Source organism: Culex quinquefasciatus, chromosome 1 (genome assembly GCF_015732765.1).
Source record: "Culex quinquefasciatus strain JHB chromosome 1, VPISU_Cqui_1.0_pri_paternal, whole genome shotgun sequence".
Lineage (NCBI taxonomy): Eukaryota > Metazoa > Arthropoda > Insecta > Diptera > Culicidae > Culex > Culex quinquefasciatus.
The window spans coordinates 108,597,154-108,618,733 of NC_051861.1; the positions used below are offsets into that span (position 1 = coordinate 108,597,154).

Genomic DNA, 21,580 nt, shown 5'->3' on the forward strand with positions numbered 1-21,580 from the left:
AAAAAATCTGGTGACGACTTTGAGCGAGTTTTAGCGGATGCAGATCATTTTCGAGGTGCGCAAATATGATCCAACAATTAACACAATGATGGCAATGGCTGGTGCGATTACCGGGCCGAATTACCGACGTCGGATGGATGACTGCAGGCCCTCGGAGACGCCTGTTCTCTGCACCGCTACACCGTAATCTACAGTACCTGCCGGTTGCGCCAATCGTAAGGATTAGCGATACACTAAATGAAAGACCGAAAGTTGATTCAAAAACGACCATAGAAGTGAATTCACCAATTTCAAGTTTGGTTAGGCTCCGCGGTTTCCATCCTCTCGGTCATGTCCTCAACAACCTAATCTAACCCTTTCCTGGCGGAAAACTATCCTACCTCAGGTTTCCCGTGGAGTACACCATAGTTGCAATCTGATATCCTGAAACATGTTCTACAATAAAAACAATAATAAAGTGTGTTTCTACATTTATTGTTCCGTAATACTGATATTGTATACCCCCGCAGGGCATTATGTGCATGGTTTCAAGGTGAATAACAGAAAAATCTTCCCCCGGTGCCAGTATTTTCGTTTAAAAGGACGTTAGACCAGGCTGGACCAATTCATGTCCATCGAGGCATTGCTGGAAGCATCGACTTCCATCCACCGCGGCCAAACTGACTTCCACTCTTCCGCTTCCGAATGCACCGTCTATTCGCTTTCACCATCACCACGGTCATAATTTTCCGGAAACTCGCGAAGCTGTGAAAAACAAAACAAGCTTTTTGATGGAGGATAATTTGCTACAACTTTTTTTCTCACCTGCCTTCTTGGAGAGCACAACACTTCCGGTCTATTCACTAGAACATTCACACCGCCAGAATCTGCATGGTAGAACATTCACACCGCCAGAATCTGCATGGTCGACGGAAGTCAACCAGCTGCTTGATGCGGTAGAATACGGCACAATCAGCAAATTTCAAATTCGCGAAGCACGGTCTTTGTTTTGACATTTCTTTGAAATAGGGTACGTTATCCATTAGTGGACCCCTTTCCTATAGTGGACCCTCTGAAGGGTTTTTGATGAATAATTCAATAAAATCACAATTTCAAGCGTGTTGTTGTCTACAAATCATTTATTTGGCATGTTCAGTATCATTTAAAACAATGTTGACTGACATTGAATTGTCCTTTTCACCAAAATAAGTGTTTTGAGTTCGACATCTGAAATCAGCCATGGCCACTAGCATTTTCACAACAAAACTGCATTTATATTTTATGATTGAATTAACCATCCAATCATTTTTTGACTGATTATTTAACTTCAGCAAGTCGAAATAATGTAAGTTTAAGGATCTTTACTAAAATGAAGCGAAGAACTGCCATTTTAGAGCAAAAATAAGGGGGGGGTCCAATATAGGACAACGAAATCCAAACTTTTCCAAAAGTGGACCCCTGTTAATTTAACCTTCAAAAATAAAGAAAACTGTGTATTCAAGCAAAAGTTTCTCTAAAACATGCAATAAATGCTTGTTGTTATCAACCTAAACGCATATTTTTTTCAATTATGAGTATAAATATAGCTGTTTTTATGTTTAAAGTACCAAAAATGCTGCAGCCACAAGAATTTATAATTAATCAAAACTAAAGTTATTTGTACTTAACTGAAGCATCATAATTGCAGTTTGAAATGATATTTTATAATAATAAATCAAGAACAAAACATTTTTTTAAATAAACATGCGTGGTTTTATCAGCAACTGTAAACAAATCTATTATTTAGTTTCGGTCAACCATTTATGTAATTAATATGGAACAAATTGCATCAAGATTACTTTTTTGAATTATTTTTTATGTTTATAGTGGTTTTTGAAACGTTTTCTCTGATCTTTTTTGGAAATAAATGTGTTTAAATGTCTGTTAGGTTTTTTGTTGTTTAAAGCCAAATTTGTTAACAAAACCTATTTGTTTATAATGAAAAGTGAGCAAAATCCATCTTTTATTCATTATATCTATCATTAGACCTACACCATGCACCAAAACATCAAATATTGGTTAAATTTGGTATCAAAATAACAGTTTGCCTATAGTGGACCCGGGTCCACAATCGGATTATGGACCCGGGTCCACTATAGGAAAAGGGGGTCCATAACAAGGCAAAAAAACTTTTTTTTCAAATGGCTATTTTTCTGCTCAAAAACAAATAACTGATAAAACAAATAGTCAAAATTGTTCAAAAGACTTCAGATTTCATTGTTTTGTACAAAGGGTTATGAAAAAGTGCTTAAAATATTGAAAATTTGTGAAAAATGTTCTTCGGCTCTACTAGGGGGTCCACTAATAGTTAAAATACCCTATCTGTTGCTGGTCGTGAGTTGCTTGGATATATCCACTGAGCATTGAACTGAATTTGGTTGGATTTTTTCTTAAACGTTTCTAAAGGGTAGATTAGTACCTGTGAATTGTCACCAGGTGTAATTTTGGCGTGGCGGTAGTGTCGCCAGCCCCAACAGCGGAGTGGCGTATCTATATATATTTAGTCTATGTTATGGCTGATGCACGAAGTGATTTGTTTACCTTTTTTTGGTACTTTCCACAAACGTCAAACCATACAAAATTGCTGCCGGATCTTTTCCGGAAAAATCCGGAAAAAGATCCGACAGCAATTTGTATTAGTTTGCCATTTGCTGAGAGTGCCAAAAAGTTTGGTTATGTTCTGCTTGCAAATGACAATTAAAACAAAAATATCAAAATTCACCCTACTTTACCATGCATTTTTTGCGAGAGAAGCCTTCTGGAGTAGGGATCCTGAGCAGTGCATTCATATTTTTTTCCACCACCTAACACCCAAGCTTATAGCGCTGGAGAGCCTTCCCCGAAGGCTTTTTTCTCTCCCCACGAACCGAAACGAGCCCACTTCAGGTAGCCAAATTGGGGCTGTTCAAGCGATTCCAATCTCTTGCGGATTGTTGGTGGTGGTGGTGTTGAAAAGTGGTGGCCAGACCAACCCCCTTAAGAAAGGGACCCCTGGAGGCTATTGCGGATTGGTGGAAGCTGGTGAATTTTGCTTGCGCTGGGGGTAACTTGATTTTTTGAGAAAGAGTACTTTTTGTTTTGTGGGTTTAATTTCGTCAATTTTTACCGAGCAATTTTTACCTAATTTTGTTTGTATTTTTTTACAATTTGACAAGTTAAAATTAAAATGGTTTTATCTTGGTTCCTCTCTATTCTAGTATTGAAGATTTTTTAAAGTACCTAACAAATTAAAAAGCAAAATGGATAATAATCTGCTAAATGGCCAGGCCTACTGTGTCATGTTAACCGCAAAGATGATTCTTTGCAAGCCTTCGCGGTTCGAAGGTGAAGCGATGGACTTCATGCGAAAAGCTGAAATCTTGCTTGATTATCAATATCAAGGACTCATTGGATGTCAGAACATCTGTCTTAGTTGTTTGAAGTTAGCAGTTATACAATATCGAAGAGATTGTTTCTTACATCAGGGAGGTGTGGCCAATCACGATCCTGCTCGAGTGATTTTGAATCGTCTTGAGGTTGTTTTATCTTGCTTCATCGATTCAATTAACCAGATGTTTTACCAACTGCAGACTTCCAGTGCAATGAAGACTGTATAATTATGTGGGGTCCGACTACCGCTGTAATTTGAGTTTGCGATTTTCCAAGAATTGAAATTCGTAAAACAAGATTAAATTTAAACCAAAAGACGACCAGAAAAGAGCCCATTTCGCTATCCTAGACAAAATTAGCCCCTCCCGTAGAAAAGGGTCCCCGGTCCCGGAAGCCATAAACTATGACCCTGGGTCATTCCGCCGCTGGGTCCGATCTAATTGCCGCGCGAAGGTAATAATGATGGTGACCTCCTGCTCGCGCGGTCCGAAAAACGGTTCCACTGGGCATGACTTTGTGCGCCGCGCGGGCGATAAATTTCAATATTTTACAAATTAAGATAATTATAATGATCCCACTGGACCATCCCCAACCCAACTCCCGCGTGTGTGTGTGTGTGTGGAGGTTCATTCACAAAAATAGGTACTCTTTTTCTCTCCGGAGTTTGAATGGGAATCACAAGAAAGTAAGAAATGATGGAACGACATAATGATAAATTTTTCCCACTAAAAGATTATTTATCATTTTTCTGTTGGGTTCCCCTGTCCCAAAATTGTGAGTTTTTTTTTTCTTTTTTCGAGACCGGGGTGGGGTAATTTGATCCAACTTCAAATAAACCATTTGACTGGTGCGCGCCCAACCCCGTCCAGGGCTGGGATGGGATCATCAACCAGCAGCATCCTTTCGCAGCATTATGCTTTATGATATTTGACCGGATTTACCTACCTGTTACAAATCTTTTTTTTTTCGTTGGCGGCGGCACCAGCTTTTGCCATCGGAATAGGGCGCCGACGCCGCCATTCATGGAAATTGTGTAAGCGGAACGGATTTGAGCGTTTTTTTTCTGTGAATGAACAACACAAAATTTGCTGTTTATGAATGAAGATCCGAAAATTCTCCCAGCAAGATCGAATGATCGTGGAGGAGCAGCACCCTTTTTTTCTTGAACGTTGACAAGCGTGCGAAAAAAGTGTTGAACGTCGTGATCGTGATATTTTGTCGCACGTGCATTTTAGGCTAAATTGAGTTGAGGACGCCATTTTGTGCAGCTTACAATGCTTCACTTTGTGACCTCAATAGATTCCCAAATCCCGATTTTAGTCCTGAGATATTAAAAAAAACAAAACATAAATACTCCGTAAATAAAATTTTATAATTTAGTTCCGATCAGATCGTTTTATTTCGACACACCCTCCACAACTATTGAAAAAGGCAATTTCTAGAGATTTTCAAATCGAGCTGTGGGATTCCCTGTGTTTATGGGATTTTTTTTCCGAATAAAACTAGATATTATAATGTAATAGGCTGTAAACCACTCAAATGGGTTCTAAAAAGTAAGATAAATCAACCAAACAAAAGTGTTTGTTATTGTATACATTGAGTGTTTTGGATTTCTTTGTGGAAAGTTAAATATTAAAACGCATTTTTTCTAGAAATGTCAAAAAGTGGCATACGACAAGATAGCACAATTCTATTTTGAGGTACGGTAAATCAGGATGACATTGATATGATTTGAATGTAAGACTTTCTTCTTGCTTTATTATTTTTAAATGTACAGGGTCGGGTAACCGAAAAATAAAATCAATAAGGCTTTCTAGCACGGGTATGAATCTTCAAGCAATTTCAATATGGCGACTTGTAGCAGAAGGAAGTGAGGCATTTTCGCTATTTCTCACTGTTCTGTGTTCTGCGTGCACGTCCGCAAACATCGACCACACACATACTAACACAAAGCGCCACCAAGAGGCAAAAGGTGATTACTAATATTTTTGGAACTTTCGTTAAAAATATGCGGTTTTGCAAAAACAAATAACAAAACCAACATTTAAGTGAAGTTCAACTGTCAAACTTGTAATTCGTTGCTGATTTGTTCGAAAATTTGTTAAAAATAATAAGTTTTTTGCAGCACCCCTTTTGGACGGACATTTCTGTTGTCACCTTCTGGTTCCTTGGATTGGCCATGGATAATTTCACAGTGTAATAAACAGGGCAGCTACCACCACGTGGCGCCACTGTTTCGAATGAGAAAATGATACAGGTTTTTCAGACGAGTTTCAATCCCGTGCTTTCTAGGCCCAGCTAAAAAATGGAATTTAACCCAAAAATTACGAACTCTTCGTCACAGTGTCCTGATGTAAACAATGATGGCAATGATCGAGCTCGAACTGTCCTGCTATGTCTGACTGCACGCTATGCTGACATCAAGGTATGTAGATAAAGGGTGCACAGCAAAGAAGGAAGTTGTTGTATTCTTATTCCAAAATTGTCAAACTAACGGACCCCAATATCTGATCTTAAAAATATAAAAAATTTATACTAAATAAATTTAAGGTTATATTTTTACAAATTTCCATGATTGAGCAAAATTCATTAGAAATTGCTTATTTCATACAAATATCAATTTTTACTGCCACCAAAACCAATGTTGTACTTAGTAAATTGTTCTACTGTAAATGTATGATAATTTGACGACATTTTTGGTTTTTGTTCGCTTAAGACCTGACTAATTTTAGCTGTTCGTAGTGTTAAATTGCCTCTTCAAAATCCTTTGAAAATCAGGAGAGGGGGTTGTACTGTGAAAAATTGAAATATTTACTGAATAAAATTGTAAAATCTATAAGGCTTTCTAGGCCCACACAGAAAAAAATATGTGAATTTACTCGACACGGAAAAAATGAATCACATGTAAACTCAGTTGATGTAAACTTGAGATTCGACGTGAACGGTTGAATCACACGTAAAATCATGTTTATACGTATAATTTGTTGCAAATTTACATCAAATTGCATTTAAATTTAAATGTTTAATGATGTGCAAAAGTGTTACATCATAAATTATGTAACATTCGGAAATATTTTTTTGTGTGCAGGCAAAGAAAATTTAACCCAAAAATTAAGAACTTCTCGTCACAGTGTCATGATGCAAACAATGATCGAGCTCGAGCTGGCACAGCCCTGTTAAATATGTTGGCTGACATATCGAGCGATCAGTAAAAAAACCAGCTTAAAATCCCTTGACAAAAACTTTTGCTAGAAAGAGATAGGAAATTTGATGCAAACAAACGTCCAGCTGCCATGTAAACATACTTTGAATATGTTAGTAAATTTATGACTAGAAAGCCTCATTGTCAACAATTTAGAATACATTGGGCAACGTTTATTTTTGTATTTTTAATCAAATAGGGCACTTTCAGGGCTCTTTTTTCAAGTTCTGAATTTTGCGATCGAAAAAATACCACAAACTTCAGGAGTTTTTTTTCGGAAATTTATTGATATTTTGTAAATTTTGACATTGGCACAACTGTATCAATAGATGAACCACAATCACCAAAAACTTTTTGTTTATTTTTGTTTTTGTTAATCTAGGTTTTCAATTTGAAATATAGTTTTTTAAACTTAAAATCATTTCAAGAATCATTTTACAAAATTTGATGCAAAAATAAAAACCCGATTTAATCCCACCTGGGGTGAGATAGAGCCTTTCTTACAAAAGGAAGTTAACGGCAGTTGATTTTTTTTTTTCAAAGAAATAGCAAAATAAAGAATGAATGGTCCATTCATAATACAATTCTAAACTCAACCTTATTTTTTCACATAACTTATAAAGCGCTGGTTTTTGCCCCATTTGCCATGGCCGGTTGTAAGCTGTGCTCGCACACAAGCATTTTCGATTTTTAAAATCAGAACAAATTATTTTTGAGGCAGAGAATTAGCTCACAATTTGCGATGTTCGTAATGTTTTCTGCATATCGCTAAATTGTTCGTATTCTCTGAGTGTTTTTTTGCACTTTTCAAAATATTTAAAATTAACGAGAAAACAAAATAATTCCGTCTTGCTCCAATGCGTTAAAGTGGTTACAAAATGACTGGCAGAAAGTGTTGCAACACCCGAGAATTTGCCGTGTTGTAAACAACGATGTAACGGTAAAGCCGCATAAATGTTCTTGAAAGCTTTGAAACGCCTACTGTAATTCACTAAACTGTCATTTAGGCGTTAGGCAAAATTGTGAGCTTTCAATAAGCAAGCATTTAGGCGTTTTGGGATTGGGAAGCATACAACGACTGAGCGCTCGGTGGGACTTCACTACGACAAACGCAAACGTACCGAATAAACCACCTTGGTGCGCTGGTACGATGAACAAAAATACTAATACACAAAAAGGCTAGTACCGAAGCTAGAAAACCAAACCCGCAATGTGCGTTGTCACTGGCACATGGGAAGCTTAGACGTTTCCCAGAAATTCGTTCGCTCAGAGTTCGATCAGAGAATGAGCAAAACAAAAAAGAAAGGCAAAAGAATGAGCATGAGGCTTCAGAACAGATAGCTGCTTGCGTCAAGTTTGCGTTCACTGAAGCTTAGCATAGAAAATAATGATAGGCGATGTGTGATGAACGAGCAATCGATAAAGCAACTTGCACTAAAAGGGGGTAATCTAGTATCAAAACTCTATACGCGCCAGCATCACGCGCCAGCATTGTTCGCGTCTGCATGTGAAGCTCAACTTGACAACTTGTCGACGAAGCGACAAAAATCGATCGTCCATGATTTTTTGCAGATTTTTCGAATGAATATTTCTCGAGAAATGATTTGGGAACGAAGCTTGAATTGGCGTCGGAGCCAAAAGCAAACCCTATACCTTTCTTTAGTAAGAAAGGCAAAAATGGAAATTTTCTAAAATCTGAACGGTAAATCCGAATGAGGTCAAATTTGTTTCAGAACATCGAGTATGGTCTAGATTATGATGTGGAGAAAAAAAATTAGATAAAATGCCAAAGGAATAGTTTTGGCATTTGGTGAAAATTGGTTTTTACCTTTTTTAGGGGTTTTTCCCCCTCACAGTGAATTAGTCCACAAGCTGTAAATCAAGAACCACATTACCGACATGGATGAAAATTTGGGAGGATGTAGGGCTGGGAAAATGCAATTTTTTGGACGAATAAACGATTTCAATACTTCAATTTTCAACCGAATTTTCATTTGAAAACCGCCTGATTTGGTGAAAACACACTCCGAGTCCCCATAAAAAATGGATAAATTAAAATTTGGTATGGAACTGGTTCAGGTTCAGCACATCCCCTTTCAAATGCGCCCAAGAGAGCTCAAATCCATAATGTGGGCTCTGAGAAACCCCTACCACAAAATTGAGCACTTTTTACCACACACGGACGTCACGCGTGCTCTACAGTAAATCAAGCGCCAAAATTCGGATATTGGAGGTAGACCAATTCTGTCATTGTCAATCGATCGGGCGTCGAAAATCGATCGTCCATGATTTTTTGCAGATTTTTCGAATGAATATTTCTCGAGAAATGATTTGGGAACGAAGCTTGAATTGGCGTCGGAGCCAAAAGCAAACCCTATACCTTTCTTTAGTAAGAAAGGCAAAAAAAATAATTTTAGAATAAAAAATTAATTTGAATGTTTTATCCAAATTTTATCCAAAAGCTGATTCGATTTAAAATAAAAATTAAAACCAAATACATATTTACAAAATCGTTAAATTTTGAATGCAAAAAAATGTTTTGTGTATTTTTCATAATAATTATTTGATTTCTAGTTTATTATTGGTTTATTAAATCTGTCAATATTTCCATGATTTATTAAATTTATTGTTTATTTCATCCGGACTGATTTTAATGTGGTTGTTAACATCATTTTCCCATATCTTTTTTGTCAAATTCAAGCCTGGAAAGCTATTCTCTATACAAATTTTATCATGCTTTATCTAACTAATCGTCACAAATTAAAAAAAAAAACAACGGCAATCTATGTTGATTCAATGTTTTGGAATGTTATGTTTTAAAAAGAAATCAATAAAAATAAAATTGTTGTATTTCGTGATCAACTAGACTAAAGACACATAATTTCCATATAACTTGTATGAATTATTGTTTAATCAAAATATGGAAAATATGAAAGGCTCTAAATAAAACAAAAATATTAGATCAACGATTTCTCAAATCCGCTCAAGCACAGCAAAGTTCTGACTTAAATTAAATTATATGAGTTTAACGGAGTTAAAGAAAGCGTTCAATAAACATAAATTGGCTTTTAATTAAACAAACATCGTCTAATGCGTTAACCCTCTAGGCATGAACTTCAAAAAAATATATTTTTTTAGTCAATGATGGGAAAATGATTATTATGACCATACGAAAATTATAGGCTAGTATTGGAAATTTTGATATTTGGGTCATATATGACCCATCAGGCTCGAAAGGGTTAAGGGGTTACATGTAGAAAATCACAAAATTTCAAATTTCAGAAAATTCACTAAATTCACTAAAAAGATTATTTTCAATCACTCCTGAATGTTTCATGAAGATATTTCGAGACTGAACTGAGTAAGAGACGATTTAAGTTCAAAATTTTGCCATGCGCAAAGCGAACTGTCAAACTTTGTTGGCGTTTTTCTCTAAATCCCGAGTTGATTTACGGGTGCCACGATATCTCGAGATGGGATAATCCAAATTGGCTGAAATTTGGGGTGAAGACTCCCAAGACATTTTCCGTGTGCATGACGAAGCCCGATTTTGGAATTTTGCTTTTTTAAAAATTAAGTTTTTGAAAATTGGCCTTCGTCATGCACACAGGATCGGTTCAACGAGTCTTGACCAAAATGTTGAGCCAATTTGGTCAATGCAGTGTTTAGATATCGAGGCTTAAAATAGGTAGCTGTATCTCGGCAATGGTACGTCCAAATGTCTTCATATTTATTTTGTTAATAGATGTAAATGTATATGTTAATGCCCTGCAAAAAGATTAAAAAAAGTTTAAATTTGTGCTCATACCAACATCTGAGATTTTTGACGATTTACATGTATGTTACATTGATGTAACCCCTTAAAAAAACTTAATTACTTAAATTATGTTTTTATAATTGCCATTTATAAGTTTTAGTGTGTGGATTGCCTGGATAAAGTCATGCAAAATAATATAGATGGGCCAATGTGAATTTGTAAACAAATAGTGTATCTTGCTCACGTCAGTTAATGTTTACATAAGGAATGAGCAGAATACACTCATTGTTTTTTCCGATCCAGTAATCCGTATAAATAACCCAAAACGCCCAAATGCCAACTACGATCTCGCCACACAGATGCCACTGAAGCGCGTCTTATCATCATCGTCGTCGTCGACGTTTGGTCGCTGTCAGTCAACTAGTCGGGGACACACGCACAATGTGGCATTCACACTATAACAACAACATCAACAATAGCAACAACATGCGACAAAAGATGTGAAACGTCATGTGTCATTTAACCGTTTGTTAGCCACTTTGTGACCCTGAGGGGCTCACAACCATGAAATTTTAAAATAATTTTTTTTGAACAAAATGATCGATAAATTTGAAGTTTGAAGGATTAAATTGATTAACTCACAAATCCTCAAATATTTTTTTTATTTTTTGATTTTAATTTTCAAGAGACACACCGTTTTATTCGAAGTCATTGTATGTTGCCGCAACAATGGAGTGGGCAAATATCATAATTACAATTTAAATATGAGCAGCTCCTCGTTTCGCTATCAACCGATAATTTTCCGCTACCCTATCGTTTTGTACGTGGGGGTTTCGGAACGCATATCAGCATGTCAAGCTGAGCGTCTACTGTCATCTTGCAATTGTGAGCCGCTGACTCGGGAGGCGGGCGTGGAAAAGGGCGGGTTAAGTGGCGGGCATCTGGGCGGTTTCGTTTGATGGAAGGGTTAATTTAATATATATTTACTGCTGCTGCTGTCGCTGGCTTTGCTATTGATGCAAGTACTCCTACTCCGACGAACTATTGTTGGGCCAGAGGTATTTGTCAAACGGTCGAAGAAACCTGTAATCTTTGAGCCCATTTGGGAGGCCATGGGAGAGGATGTGGTTGGTTCGGCTTGAGCAGCTCTCCATTGGGAGTACCGGAACGGGTGGAACAATAGGTTATGATGTGACAGTTGGTAACCGACCTCGTTGACATTGCAGCAGTGCAGCAGCAGTAGGCCGAGAAGGGTTGGTTTCGAAATTACAGCATTTAAAAAGAAATTAAAATTGTATCGAAATGCAGACCTGGATGTCGTGTACTGTTGAGCACCGATACTATTCTGTTGCTCATAAATGAGAGCTGCCAAATCCGTTGACAACTTTGACAGAACCTATCCCAATTGATACCTGATGTTGACGTTTCAGTGCTTTTTATTCTGATATGTGCGAGTATGCGAGCATTTGAGCATTTTTTTCCATTTGCATTCGATTAAACTTACCTATCGTCTTTTTAAACAGATTTTTTAAGTTTTTGTTTTTAAGCTTTCTGGTCAGAAATTTACAAACACATTCAAAGTATGTTTACATGGCTGCTGGGAGTTTGTTAGCATCAGATCTGCTATCTCTTTCCAGCAAAAGTTTGTTGTCAGGCGACTTCTAGCTAGGTTTTTTTGACTGACCGCCCGATATGTCAGCCAACATATTTCGCAGGACTGTGACAGCTCGATCTCGATCATTGTTTGCATCAGGACACTGTGACGAGGGGTTCGTCGTTTTTGGGTTAAATTATATATTTTTTCAGTGGGCATTGGAAGCCTAATCGTCTTTTTAAAATGATTTTTTAAGTTTTTGCATTGGTTAATTAATGCTTTACGTATAGTAAAACAAATAATATTTATTAAATAATTTAAATTTACAATCAATTTCTTAAAATTAACTATGTTATGTCCTAAAATTTATTATCTCCAAGGCTCGACATCTGCGCTGCACTCGGTCTTTTCTCGCCAACATCTCCCCACAACTTTGTAACAAAATGGCCCATAAGCGTCAAATCCCTTCGCAAAAAAGCCGTTAAAGCCACGCAACGATCTGTTAACGGTCATTTCCGCTCGCGACGAGAGTTGGCCGCTTCTTCCGACAAAAGAATCACAACCAGCGTTAACCGTATAATTAAACTCTTGGGTAATTCAATTTTCCGCCATTGACGAGTATTTTTGTTCGCTAAAAAATAACGACAAGTTCTGGGTGTTCCTCTTTGGTACGTGCGCCACCCAGGAGTTCCTCTACAAGTCGCGGCTCAATTGCTCAGCATGTGACAGCAGCAGCAGCAGTTTTTGCGCGCCAAACGAGGCTGCACGTGCGCTCTCAAGTGCGCAACGGGATCCGGATTGGCCGCCAAAGGTCGGTAATTTGATTACCGATTTCCGGGCGCACCAAGGCCATAGGCCTGCTGAGCTTGTTTGTAAAGTATGCATATCATGATAATTTTCGCTGCAGGACCGCGGCTTGGCAACCCTGGTGAGTGCGCGAAATGACGTTTTGGGACCCCGGGGCGGAACGCTAAGGGTGCCCCCTTGAGCAACGAGAGAGAGAGATTCGAGGGGTGAGTCACACCCCGAATCCCGTCGAAATCGGAACAACCGAGGTGTCCTTTTGCGCACTTCATCTTCCAGAACCGTGTCCGAGAAAGGAGAATCGACCTCATAAATCAGTCTAGTCATCCCGCGGACGCTTTTGTGGTGTGGCAAGTGGCGCCAGCATTTTGATCCGAGAAATTTACGATTGATCGGAAAGGCCAAAATAGAACAAAACAGTTCGGAATTGAGGCCTTAATTTTAATTGACCGGAACCGAATAATCGGCCCTTTTGCGGGGTTGGTCAGAGCAGAAAAAAAAACTCAAGACCAGAGAGAAAAATATGGGTGCGGGATATTGGTTCCAAATCGGGGTCCTTTTTCTTTAGTTTTCCATAATTTACGGCCGATTTTGCCTACCGCGCCCGGGGACTGCCTTTGTTTTTTGGGTCGCCACATTTGTTTCCTCAATTTTGACTATTTTGTACGGGTTCGGGATATGATTTATCTGTCTGGAGAGGGCTTTCTTTTGTGTAATATTACCGCCGAGCGTCGTCGTGTGTTTCCTGTTGTTTTTGAAGTTTGGGAACACGTTTTTGTTGTTGTTATTCTATGTGGTCCGGCAGGTGGCGCTCAAACGTCAAACGCCCCGGTTTTACGAGGTGTGGATTTTGGGTTTTGGTCAAAGCTGGGTGGAAAAAAAGTGTCATGTTGTGGAATTGTTTTTCTTTTCTTAGAAGAATTGGTTCTTATGTTAATTCAATTTTCTTTTAAAATAGATCAATTTAGGAATTCGTATAACGATATTTAATGGCTTTCTCAATTTGGCTGGAGATTTATGAGTACTTTCTCTACAACCAAAGATGTATTTTGCAAAATGTGTTTGTCCATACAAATCTGCATAGAATTTTGGCAGCTTTCGATACAAAAATGCCAATAACAAACAAAAAACGATATCTTTAGAACGGAGTTCTGACCGCTTTGGTGTCCTCGGCAAAGTTGCCAAAAAATCTCATTTTTTGAATTTGGAATATGAAAAACGAAATTATTTGATAACGTCAAAAATAAGGCCGATGCAAATAATATTTTGCAGTTTATGTCCCTTGACCCTAGCAAAAAATAAATAAATTTCAAGCTGAAACTTTTTCTAAGCATTCTCAAAAGAGGCTATTTTGCATCATTAGTATAATATTAGAAAATCTGTGTTACGGTAAGAGATTTTCGGATCGATTTGTTGTTGTTTTCGGCAAAGTTGTAGCACAGACTTTGTCTGTGGTTGTAGTTTGTTATCAGGACGTTTCAGAAAAAAATAGGTACACAGACAAATCTTTTTTAACACTAAAAGCTGACTATTGTTTCTGTTAGAAATAAAAATCCTTCATGCATTGGCATATGTTCAGTCCATTTTTACTCACAAAGAACTATTCCAACAACAAAAAAAAAGAATGATTAACAGCTCCCGGGCACGCCTCTTTTCGCCCTTTTACATTACGATTAGGAGACCCTCTCGCTTGAAACATAGACCAAAACTCCCGGTAACTCCGCGGATCACGCGTCAAATTTTCCTCTTCCTCTTCTATGACGCCAGAACTTACATTTATGGGAAACGGCCAAAAAGGGACGGCTCTGTGACGCGCATAATGCATCAACCCCTCGGAAGTTATTATTATTATTTTTTACACACTTTTTCGATAAACTAGTCCCGGTCCTGAAAACAAGAAGGGATTAACGGCCGTATAATTCTATGGGTGCTACAGAGAGCGTGTATTGGCACCCTCTCCCTAACAAGGAAGGCACGCCGGGTAACGGCCCTGGCCTCGGCCCCCGAAAAAATGGTGCGTCGAAAACTAGAGGACGAATAAGGGAAATAATTATTATGATGGGTGCCGAACGAAGGATACGCCGCTGATCCAGTGTGCTGATCCTAACCTAGAAATTGATGTCCTCGCGGGAGGTGCGAATCTCGCCCTGCTCGTTCAGGGGTTATCCACTCTGTCGATGCATTATTTAGTGCATCACAGCGCAGCTTTGTTGCTACAAATATGAGTGGCACGCCCTTTTTTGGCCGTTGGGACAAGCCTAATTTTGCAAAAAAGGAAGAATGTCGGGGAGGTTTTTGTTGTTCTGCGATTTGAATACCAAAGAGAAACCGTGGCAGCTGCTTTTTTTGATAAAAAGATTCAAACACAATTTTAAGTCGTTACATTTTACATTTTTAGAAAAAGCTGTGCAACTTTCAAAGCAACAATTCAAAAAAACCCTGGTTCTGACGCGGAAAAGCTACACCCAAACCAAATAACTATGTTTTTCAATGCCACTGCTAAATCATAACATTTGTTGACAGTTAACAGTACAAGACTACACTAAATCATCGATCGTTGTCAAACTATCAGGGTCTACTCTTGGTTTGACACCTCCTATTGTCTTTTGCAAGCAGAACATAACCAAACTTTTCGGCACCCTCAGCAAACGTCAAATCAATACAAATTGCTGCCGGATTTTTTTTCCGGATCTCTCCCGGAAAAGATCCGGCTGCAATTTTGTATGGTTAGACGTTTGCGGAGGGTACCAAAAAAAGGTAAACAATTCACTTCGTGCATCAATCCGAATTCGCTAATTTGAACGACTGATAGCTGTGAAAAGCACGAAACCACGTGCTCCGCTGTTTGTTTACACTTCGTCTTTGGCTTATTCAAATTGTTCCGCTTAATGTGTTGTTTTCGTGGTTGTTTTTCGTAATCGAGGACGTTTTTCCTCAAAATTGAAAAAGGTTGTCAATTTCGAAAAGATTTCCGTCAAAAACGAGAATATTGTTAAAGATTTGGGAACAAAGATTTCACGGATCCGCTTACAGGAATCCGTGAAGTTGAAATTTGTCAAACCATCAGAGAACAAAAAATAGTGTCAAACCATCGGGGGTTCATTGTCTACAAAGCGGTTTTTTTTTTAATTTCCGAATACTCTAATTTGAACGACTGACTGCTGTCAAAAGCACGAAACCACGTGCTCGGAAAACAGCGGACATAGAGGTCGAAATGTAAACATCAGTTTGACAAATCAGTGTTGACATTTGAGTGCTTTTTAATTCGAATAAGTTTGAATTAGCGAGCATACAGTACAGAGCGGGTCGTTCATACAAATTTTGCGACTTCTAGTATCCGCTAATTCGGATTTATTCTAAGCACGCAAACATCGAAATTAGTTGTCAAACTGATGTTTACATTTGAATCCCATTGTTCGATTGATTTCATCATTTTGACAGCTGTAATTTTTAATAGCGAATCCGGCTTCACTAATTCGAAGGCAGTTGCTCTGTAATATTTGGAAATTGTAGGATATTTTGAATATGAGGTTGCTTTATTTTCAATTAACCTTTTCATCAACGAAAACGAAACTATTGGCACTACGCCCCCCGGGGCATGGCCTTCCTCTAACGTGGGATTTCTGCTCCAGCGCCTCTGACGAGACAGGAGAAACCGGGACCGACGTTTTACTTCACCATCCGATAGAAGCTCAGTGGATAAGGCGGGAATCGAACCCGCGTCTCATAGCATCATCGGGATCGGCAGCCGAAGCCGCTACCCCTGCGCCACGAGACCCGCCTTTTCATCAAACAACCTCGCAATAATTATCAGTAAACCTATGCTCATTAGCTCAAGGACTCTTCACTCAAATTATCATTACTCCGAGCACCTCTCCATCCCCACTCAAGTGAATCCCTTGGTTCACAAACTCATCGACCAATTTTCCAGCCCCTCAACCGAACCCTTGACCGACAATCCGACAGTCGAAACACTTGAACAGAACAAAAATTAAGTGGTTCCTCTGCACAGTAGCACAGCTCCACAATTGCCCAACAATTCCGCACTGGACTGTTTCGAACTAATTACAATATCATTATTATTCGACGCTTTATTCTCTCAGGTTTATGTGCTGCTAGTTATTGGCTAGAGTCGGCGCAACATAACCTAACAAGAACGAGAATATCGTTAGACCAAGCCGGCCCAAGTAGGCTATAATCATTTACCTAGGCAACCGGGTACTAGAAGGCAAGAAGCACGCCTACTTTTCTTACTCGACCAAATTGAGGTTAGGAAAATGTCACCTTATCGATTTCGGACCTCCCCGGCACCAGTAACCACAAAAACGATTAAAGTCAAGAAAAAAAAGTTTATCGACTTTATTTTGTTTACAGTAAAGCTAACCGAGAGAGAAAAAAGCAATAATTAAAAAGTTTTAATTACTGCACTCGGAGCTGTCTTTGTTGAACGGTCAGCTGTCAGTTTTTCGCTTTGAAGAAACTCCACCACCGACAGACTTTGAATATTTAAATAATTGTTTTGTCACGCATCGAGTGAAAATTTAATGAACGGAAATCGGCGCCAGAGCCGCGAACGAAAGGGAAAATCAATAACAACAAAGCGGCACGAAACGTCAAAGTTGACGTTTCTCGGTGCGTGTGTTTGGGTTTCCTTCAAACGAATCGAAACGAGTCAATTTCAAGGCGAATTTAAAGTTTGGTGACAAATTTCGACGCGCGTTAATCCTTTCTCGCTTCAATCGGGGGGGTTGAATTAGACGTGATGATTTCTTTTGATGGTGACACGTGGCGGTGTCAAAGCGTGGCAACGGCTACTCTGATGATGCGCCATTGTTTGCATGATATGTCAGTGTGTGATTCATTCTTTAATGTTGTAAAATTGGGGGTTTGAAATTTCACACGGGCTGGAATTCAATGGAATTTCACTTGAAATTGATTTTCTTTGCAAGAATGTAAAGAACACGAGTAATTGGATAGGAACAATGATTTGTTCAATTTTAATTTGGGATCAAAATGTTTTAAATAACTCTACCGACTTCGACTCCAACAAAGACTCTGACTTTGGTTTCTGAAGATTTAGAGACTCAGACTTCGGCTCCTCAAAAATGTTCGAGTCTGTCTTCGTGGTCACAATAGTAGTTTATGCAACAAGTTGCAAAAAGAGGATTTTTTCAGCACGAGTCGTACATTTATCCAACGAGGTTCACCGAGTTGGATAAATACGAAGAGTGCTGAAAAAATCAAGTTTTGCAACGAGTTCCATACAAAATTTTTTGCAATTCCGAAAAAACACCCATTGAGTGAAATTTTAAGTCAAATTTTCAAGTATATTGCCAATAAATCATTTAAATCAAAAAAATGTTGAAAAGCGTTACTTTTCAAAACAAGTGCTGAAAAGTAGAATTTTTCAGCATTTATTTTGAAAAGTATTGCTATTCGATTCCGTTATTTTTGGTACAGAAAAGTAGGCTATTCCGTCGTTCAATAATGACAGGAAAAGTAATAAGTTTCACGACAGAATTGCAAAAAAAGATATTAGACTATCAAACAAAGAAAAATGTTTGCAGTTTGACGTTTTTGTAAGCAAACAAAGCAGGAAAACTGCCAAAGAGTGCAAGTTTATTGTAGTCCAGGCTACTAGGCTCCGCTTTATACAGTCATCCTAGGGGTCGGACAACTCCGTCAATAGGTTAACAGTAGTTGGTTAACATGTTTATATTTCGTCAATATATTAACGCAACCTTACCTTGTATTATGGAACCTTGATCCAAGAACGTTGTCAGGTTGAATTGTCAAAAAAATGTAAACACAACACAAGCACCATACACAGGGAGTGAAATCACGGAAATTTTTACCATCTGCGTTTGCCGTAAAATGCACAATCTTGCTGAACTTGCCGTAGGATTTCGGTGCCCTGGAGCCGGGAGATCATGGAGGTTCGTCACCAGAAGAACCACAAAGTCTACGTCACGAATCTGCACCTCTCTAACGATTATTATCCAACTGGACGGTGCCATCAAGTTCTACCGCGGTAGTAACATCATCCACTCGATCTTCCGGAAAGACTTCTCGCTCGCGACCAGTCGGATTCGTTGGCCAAGCTGAAGAATACCCTCGAGCGGGACTTTCATAGGCTGGAGATTACCAAGAAGTAGACGGAAGTCACCGCCGTGGCCGTCGAGGGTTTGAGTTGGGCTTCAAGAAGACGAAATCTCTTTGGTTATGGCCTGCCCAAACTAGGATCCACTGGAGGCCACCTCTATTCAGAACCGACGTGGTGGCCCAACTTCGCCGATGCCATCTGGGACGTGAGCAACTTGAAAGATGTCTCCGAGCGGTTCATGTTTTGGAGCGTGGAAACGTAATCATTTGGTTTAAATTGTCATTGTTCTATAAGAGTCGGCATGAAATCCTCAAATAAAGTGTTCTTTTTGAAAGTTAAAATTAAACAAAATGAACGTGGTGTTTTTGAAGAAACAAATGTGAAGGGTAATTTGTATTTTAACTGTGACCGGAATTCGGCATGCCAACATAGACCGGTACAAGTCATGTCGCTTTTGTCCACCTTCATGGCGAAATCTTGCCAATCCTGTGCACTGGTCGGGAGACTACATCCTGCTCCTGCTATGGACCTTCCTCCTACTGTGGACGTTTTCTTGCGTGGCCCTGTGCGGACCGTTCTGCAGCCAGTGCATTCTGGCCGTCAGCTGCGCGTATTCCGGCACGTCAAGTTAGACCACGATATGCGTCAGAGAACGCCGGGTTCTACAATTGAGGACACAGGCGCGGAAAAGAAGAAAGTTGAGCTTGCGCTTTCCTATCCTTCCCACAATGTTGAAAAGAACCTGAGAAATCCCGTTAAAATCCTGTCTCCTCCTTCGCAAGCTGTACTGGAGGTGCTTTTTTGCTTGCTGCTCTGAAACATTCTCCCGTTTTAACTACGTTTAACCCGGCAGATTGTACGATGCGATACGAGCTCTCTCTTCCGATGGCCGGAGTTGACCCAACTTTGGAATAAGCAAGTCTATTTTCCAATAATTTTAGAATGTTGCCAAAGATTGCTCGAAAACGCAAAAAAAAAATTCTGTTGTCAAAATGCGGTTGTTATTTTTGTCTGTCATCTGTCAAACCAAGGTGTCCAAATGCAGGTCGAAAAGTTTTTCGTCAATATATTGACCAATAGATCAATAACAACGTCAATATATTGACGAATGGTTAAAATTTTTACTGTGTCCGACCCCTAGCAGTCATCCCACATATTCGGAACACCCACAAATTCGGAACACTTTCGAGATAATTTGTCAATAGCATGCCAAATGCAGCTTTTCTGTGAACCCTACTATTTTTAGGACCATTATTTGGACAGTCTCTTACTATTTCACTAGTAAAAGTAGTACTTTATAGACAAAAACTTCATTTCAAGACAATTTTATCCAGAGCAGCAAAACACTGCCTCCAAATTGCCTGTTTCATAATTGTGGGATGTTATTGTGCCTCCCACAATTGTGGAACACCTGAATTTAACTGATATTTCCACAAAAAAGTCATCAGACCATGTAAAAAACATCACTAAGCTTGAGTTTCATTGATTTCAGTGTGTGAAGTCATTATTTTGTTGAAAATCTGTACTCCTGGAGAGAACCAAGGTTTGTTTACATCCGTAAGATAAAAGTGTTCCGAATTTGTGCTTTTCATGGATCAATGTTTTTCTTTAAACAAATGATATAAAACGTAAAAAACTACAGCCGGTCATCAATCGAAAGATCTCAAGAAAAGCTTCCACATGAAGGTAAAAGCAAAACATTATGTTCGACTATCGATTTTCTATGATTTTTTGACCATCGGCCGATCTGTAAACCGTTCCGAATATGTGGGATGACTGTACACAAAGGTTGCTTAGCTTCAATGTTTAAATTGTAGATGTGTTTTTTATAGAAACCAAATGATTACAAGTTTCAAAGAATGCATCAGGCAAATTATACAACAAATAATAGTTATCCACTCAACTATAACCGTACCTCTAATTTGCTTGGGAGTAATTCTATTCAAAATTGAATACCACTGCAGCGACCTCAAATTTAAATCATTAAATTTGTCCATTTTTCGAACCTCACCACAGTTCTGACCATGCGCGCTTACGCAAGCATAAATAATTTTACCCGTCGACTCGCGTTGCGCGACAAATAATTAAGCTTATGTACAGGTGTGGATCATGAGTCATCCTCACCTGAAAAGCCCTTTATTAATTTTCGCCAATTATTAGGCAATCAAAAAAATGGTTAAGCTTTCAATTATGAATGTGCGATGTTATTCCACAGGGAAATTGAAGGTGTGGCTTAACCAAATTCATTGGCATGTTTGTTCAATGGAGAATTCGACCTTCTCATTATTGACTTACATTTTTGAGAATATTTGAGGAACATTATTTTGATATTCCAATAACATAATTTAAAGTTTCACGACAATGGTTCGAACCCATGACTTCCGATTTTGAGGTGTACTCACTACACCATACGGAAAGTCATGAAGAATTGCAGAGGTCTGCATAATTTAATTCATGAGGTTCATCGATGCTTCTCATCGAAACGGACCACTTTTAGTAGAACAAAATTTAGTAGAGTTTTCGGGGACTGACTATAAAAACCCCAAAATTCTTAAGGAGGGCAGTTAGTTCCAGAATTAGTTCCAGTCAGTTCCAGCCAGCTCAACTCCAGTCCAGTTCCAGTTCCAGAAGACGCCCCTGACCAGCCAGACCCGCCAGCAGCCACCAGTAGCAGAGGCCCCAGTCCAGCCGGACTTAGCGGTGGAAGCCGCAGTCCGCCGGGACTTAGCCGCT

At 38.9% G+C, this 21,580-nt stretch overlaps 1 long non-coding RNA gene across 1 annotated transcript; it reads right to left on the bottom strand.

Annotated features, from left to right (window-relative positions):
• Positions 1 to 458: 458 nt before the first annotated feature.
• Positions 459 to 989, bottom strand: LOC119765060. The gene is made up of 2 exons (XR_005276477.1): positions 805 to 989; positions 459 to 744 (listed from the first exon to the last, which is right to left on the bottom strand). It is a non-coding gene; the product is annotated as an uncharacterized LOC119765060 (long non-coding RNA).
• Positions 990 to 21,580: the final 20,591 nt, after the last annotated feature.